Genomic DNA, 6,038 nt, shown 5'->3' on the forward strand with positions numbered 1-6,038 from the left:
ATGATGATGAAACACATATTTCGTGTCCTTAGCAGTTTACCGGCATCCTCTCTAACTATCCTACCGCCTATTTCTACCGCGCACTCAGTAATGATATCTCTGAAACTATCGTTCGCAGCTTCTACGCTTATTGTCATCCTCGGTTAGGTCTGAATATCTATTCTGCCGCGAGATCCTGAACTCTTTTGCCCCTCACCGCTGATACTTTGATGGACTTCTTTCTTACTAATTCGTGTGTTTTCCTCTTCAGATCTAGACCAATTCGAAACCTTACCAACCTGTGGTCACTGTATCGCATCTTTCCGATTACCTCCACACCCTCCATATTGCAGGGGTTAGGACACAGGTATGAAGTCAATTTCCTTTTAGTCTCCCCATTAGGGTTTCTTCTATTTTCACTTCCAGTTCTTCCGTTTAATGAAGGAGGTACCCATGATTCTCAAGTTATTCCGGTCGGCAAACTCAACTGGAAACTAGATCCCCCCTGCAATTCCTAGAACCAGTGCCATAGTCATCAAAGGCCTGGTCTTGAGCCTGTTCTTTTTTTCCTACCTTGGCGTTGAAATCAGTCATTAGTACTATTTACTGCGACTTTGCTTTCTCCATTGTTAGTCCTACATCCGTGTGGAAGCTTTCGAGTGCCTGGTAATCTTGACTGACAGCATGTAGGCGCGTAGCCCTGCACAACCTTCACTTTATAATTCTTATTAAGCTTAATTATAGCCTGCCACATTCTAATTTTTTCCTGGATTTCCTCAATATTACCAGCTTTATCCTTGTGCACAAGAAACCCTACTCCTAGTTCTCTCTACGATGACCCTCGATAACACAATGCATGCCCGCGCATTTAGTATAAAATGTCACAGAAGCCAGTGAAACTGGTTCAGCAGGTTTACTAGGACTAAGTAAAAGCACCGGCAATGTCAGGCACGGAACCGACTGGCGGGGCGAGCACAGAGAGCGAAGAAGACGAGCGCGTGCTAGTCTCCCGAGCTCGCCACATGGCGGCGCCAGTACGATAACATTGCGGCATTGCCCCTCCCGGTGGAAAAGGCATCGTCCCGATGCCGAGTGGCGAGGTCGAGGATAACCGTAGTCGGCGAGGATGAGCGTCTCGTCTTCTTCGCTCTCTGTGCTCGCCCCGCCAGTCGGTTCCGTGCCTGACATTGCCGGTGCTTTTACTTAGTCCTAGTAAACCTGCTGAACCAGTTTCACTGGCTTCTGTGACATTTTTGGTGGAGCTTCTGGGTAGATCCCATGTACGAAGAGCCTCTGGATGCCCCCTACGCCCATCTACACACCGTGGACACGACACCTGTGCACAAGACGAGCGCGTGCTAGTCTCCCGAGCTCGCCACATGGCGGCGCCAGTACGATAACATTGCGGCAATATCTAATTTGGCCGCCTTAACTGACCTTAATCCCTATGACATCCCATTTCATACACCATAGTTTCTCAAAAACACTGCTAAACTAGTCTCACTAACTAGGTTTCAAGCGGTAAATGTTTCCAGGGTCAGTTTTCAGTGACGGCCAGTCCGGAGCCAGATTCTTAGCACCCTTTGATGCGTTAGAAGTCTGACCGCTGCATTGGTCGGTTGCTTTGCAGCCGCTGAATACGAAGGGCCAGGAGTTTGTTGGAGTATTCATAGAAGGTTGTGGCCGATTGCTACAAAATGTTGGCAAAATATTGTTTAGGTGAGGAAGTGCGTTTCTGGAGAACTTCACCGGCACAGTTACGCCCCAACCCTGTTTATGATTAGTCGGTGTGTCCGTCCGTGCGTGCTGCTTAGATAGTTAGTGGCCGCGACACCTGCCGATCAGAAAAATAAAAATCCTGCCTCCACCGGGAATCGAACCTTTTTCCCTCGGATCCCCAGTCGAGCGCTTTAACCAAGTGCACCACGCCTGGGATCGTGAAGCACGCATCGTAATTATTGTCTACCGTGAGGACGATAGTAGCGATTAAAATGACGCCGTAATTAGTGACAATGATAATGATGAGAGTAGCAAAGATAACGGCGGTACATTTAGTTGATATTGAGAGCAAATGTGATGCACCGTGTGCACCAGCAACGCTGCGGCTTTCGCATTTCTGCAATGTAGGCTCCACAGTGCTCTCGGAATTTTTTCAGTTCCATCGACACGCGGATTTTTTTTTTAATCGTTTGTGAATTTCATGCCACAGGAATTCAGAGCACGATCCTCTTGTACTCGAGGCGGATGTTCTACATCTACGCCACAGGACATTTAATCACAATCGGCTAAACGTGGATGACAGCCGCAACGAACAGCTGTAATGCAGTGAAGTAGAGGCAGGAATGATACTGAGCCTTATGATACATGATACTGAGCCTTAATTAATGCGATTCGCGACCATGAATGCACTTACGACGCGCCTTGGGGTGTCCAAATGCGGAGCTTGAAAACCCCATCGATGTTGGGGTGAGCTGATTTTGTCGATCTTATCTCCTAACTTTATCTTCGCTCCCGTCGGCGAATATAATTCGTACTCAATTTCATTCGAACATATTTTCACCTGGTTTCGGGATACTGATTGAGAATAAATAATTCACGTGAATTGCAAACATAAAGCAGTTCAAGAAAGACACTTTCAATCAATACGAGCGTTTGATGCGTTGCCCATACGTTGGTCATTTTTGGTTTGATACTAATATCACTAATAAAACACCGTGTGGCATCAGACGTTTCTTCTTTGCATCAATCTGCATGGCATTTTTTTTTGTTAAATGCCACGACTGCCGCAATAATACTTCGCTTCCCTTTTAGCACTTATCTTTTAACCGAGTTGCAGGCTAGTGTAAAATCGTGATTGCAACTTACAAGATGTTTATCTCCAATTTTAAGTCCCGCAGTGAAGGTTTTTAACATTTCCATACTCTGTAACAGCCAAGTAAAACCATGTCAAACTATGTCAAACAACGTCCGAATTAGTTTAAGCGCCGTTAAACCTAGACCATTTTTTCTTTTGCTCTATGTACTGTTGGGGACGGAAGAGCTGCCACTTTTATAGAGAACTACGGGCAATACCAAATATTTACAAGTATATAAATAACAAAAAAGAACTCAATAAGCAGCACAGTAAGGAGTGCTAAGACACCTAAATATTCGAGGTAAGTAAGTCTTCCGACAGTTAGCAACTCGCTTTGGGGACAGGCTCTCGCACTCTGCGCGACGAGTTTCCATGAAGGCGGTCGGAGCCGACGACCCGTCCTTATATCCTCTCAACCGCCGCAGGCTTCCACATATTCCATGTCTCATCTCCGACAGTGGCGAGCATCATCATGTCCCGCTTATTTTTTTGCTGGCAAGGAAAACGGGCGACGTCAGCACAAAGAAGCTGCCCAATTCGAAATGGAGTCGTTTAGAGATGGAGGGGGCACTTTCATTTCGGTGAAAAGACGCGCCACCCACCCGCAGTTAAGTACAGCGAGCCACAAAGGGCGCTTGCTCACGCTGCAGGTACCTCAGCTGCTCAGTTGAAAAGAAAAACGTTGTGTGAGCCATCATGCGTAGTGTCGCCTCATCCACACGCTGCACGCTGTTCCCAAGGCGGGCAACTTCCCTTCTCCGACCTGCAGCAAACCTGCGGACTCCTTCTCCGCTCGCCGCAGTACTCTTTCAACTTGCTTTTCTTCGCTCGAAATCCGCTTCGTGCAGGCCCTGAAAATTGCCCACTTCTGTACCGCAAGCAGCAGGAGAAGATGAGAAGGTCGAAAAAGCGGGCATTGCGATGGGGGCGGCATCTCGGAGCAAAATATGACTCCGAATTTCACAGCACTCAACCATGCAATGGAATGGCACATTATGCGTCTCATTTGGAGCTCGCTTCGTTTCGCCAGTACCCGTTCGCAACAGCTTCACCGCAACGTGTTTTCAGCTATCAGGCTTCTGAGAAAAGACAGCAGGTACATTGCAGCAATGCACTGACATTGCTTTTAATAACTACAAGACTATACTGCATTTTTATCGTTGATTGGTTCGTGGGGATTAATGTATAAAAGCGATTCACTCTATGAGGGATGCCTTAGTCGAGGGCATCCTCGTGGAAATTTCGACCAGCTGGTGTTCTTTACCATGCACTGAGATCGAGCAGCACACGGATGCCTTGCTTTTCGTCTCCATCGAAAAGTGACCGCCGGGGCGGGGTTCGATCCAGCATCCTTGCGCACATCAGTCAAGCTTCCTAAACACTCCATCATGCGGGGCACTGCGTTTTTATAATTTAGATGTTACTTTTAATTATATGTGCCTTAGTGTGCTTCATATTTTTTTCATATCGCCTTAATGTACATCACCACAGGTAATAGGAGATAGCTTTTTAACTTAATATTAACTCATTTTGTATGTATTTATTCGTATTATTGTGAGCAAGACTGATGGTTTAGAATGGTTAGACCTGGCAGAGAGCGATAGTTCGATCCCTGTCTTTGTCGTGCTCCTCACCCTTGGTGTCTTTCTAGCTGCATCGCTCTTCCGTCTCCTTTCGAGCCGTTCTGCTGGTTGTTGCTCAGTTTCTTCAGCACGTCGTTTCTTCTTTATTTCGTTCCATCTTCTGAGCCTGGCTTCCTTCAAAGATGCAGAACTCGACTCGGTATGTCTATCGGCCGTTGTAAGTCCCTGTCGGCACCTTAGCGGCCCCGTCTAGCTGTGTCGTCCCTGCGACGCTTCTCAAGGTGCTTGGCGCGTTCTTCTTCGGTCTCTTCGGCCGCATGCTTTCATTCTAACGGTGGCATCTGGCTTCCTTCAGCCGAGCCGACTCGTCCATCTCTAGCCAGAGCTGCTTGCTTGCTTGTGGCTGTTCAGGAAAAGAGAAATGAGAGTGCACGGTCCGGTTAACTGCAGACGCAGCCGACACCGCCAATGCCAGCGTGTGGATAGTTGAAGAAGAGGGAGAGGAGGAAAGATTAGGGAGAATGTTGCATGCGCTACGCCTCTGTCGAGGTGCCTTGCCCCTCAGGGCATCTACAGGAGGTCGGCCAAGCCGGTGTCCGCCAGGAAGTCTAGCAGTAGGTAGAAAGGCTTGTGGGAGTCGGGACCCCGAGGGAAGAGAACCTCTTCCAAGGTGGAAGAGGTGGAAGAGCACACTTCGGCGCGAACGATGGGCACTCACAAGCGAGATGTTCGAGCGTCTCATCTTGGTGTCCTGCAGTGCGGACAAGATGAGACGCTCGAAAATCTCGTTTGTAAGTGCCCATCGTCCGCGCCGCCGCCAAATGCCTCTTTTATTCAACCGCCTCGCCAACTCTCCGCTCTATTGCGCATGCGCAGCTCGCGGAGTGCCGGTGTTGACATAGCCTCCTAACCGCTCTAACCGCGCGAAGCATGGAGAACAAAAACTAATGAGGGAGCGGGGGCAACACCCTTGAAGCCTAGCGATAAAAAATAAAATGAGCAAATTAGTCCCCACGTAATTAGACCACGTAATAGCATGCGATGACATCTACTACCGTTGCGCGCTCGCGCATGCGCGAATTGGCACCACGCGGGGTACGCCGAAAGCGCATCATCGGGGAATCGGCGCGGTAACCTATGCTCGCCACAGCAGACAGTGGGAACATTGGATTATCAGTCCCGGACTGTCCGGGACTACTTGCTGACAGCTGTCCGACATCCGATGCTCCTCGGGCAGCCTAGAAATAGAAGCCCCGCTCACCAGAAAAGCTCATGGGTCGGCGGCTATATTGAGTTAGACGCTGAGCGCATTCTGAGTACTTTTTGTGTTCATGCAGACTCGCGCTAAATAATGACACGAGCTCCCGCTTTCATCTTTGCTTTCTTATTTTCAATTTCCCTACACACGGAAGCGTCAAGAGCCCCGAGCACTGATTGTTTGTTCGTGTTGCACATAAGTTCATCTGTTTCGCGATCTTTTCAGAGCGCAGGTATGAAAGCGATCCCTTTGTGCTGGAGCAGCTAGCGCTTGCTGTAAGTGTTTTCGCAAACGCTTTCGTCTGCTGTCGAGAAAAGTTAGCTGGGCCCTTGGAAAAACTACTTGAGCATCAACGGCAAGAAAA

Source organism: Amblyomma maculatum, chromosome 2, assembly GCF_055883805.1.
Source record: "Amblyomma maculatum isolate TAMU_Amacu chromosome 2, ASM5588380v1, whole genome shotgun sequence".
NCBI classification, from domain to species: domain Eukaryota; kingdom Metazoa; phylum Arthropoda; class Arachnida; order Ixodida; family Ixodidae; genus Amblyomma; species Amblyomma maculatum.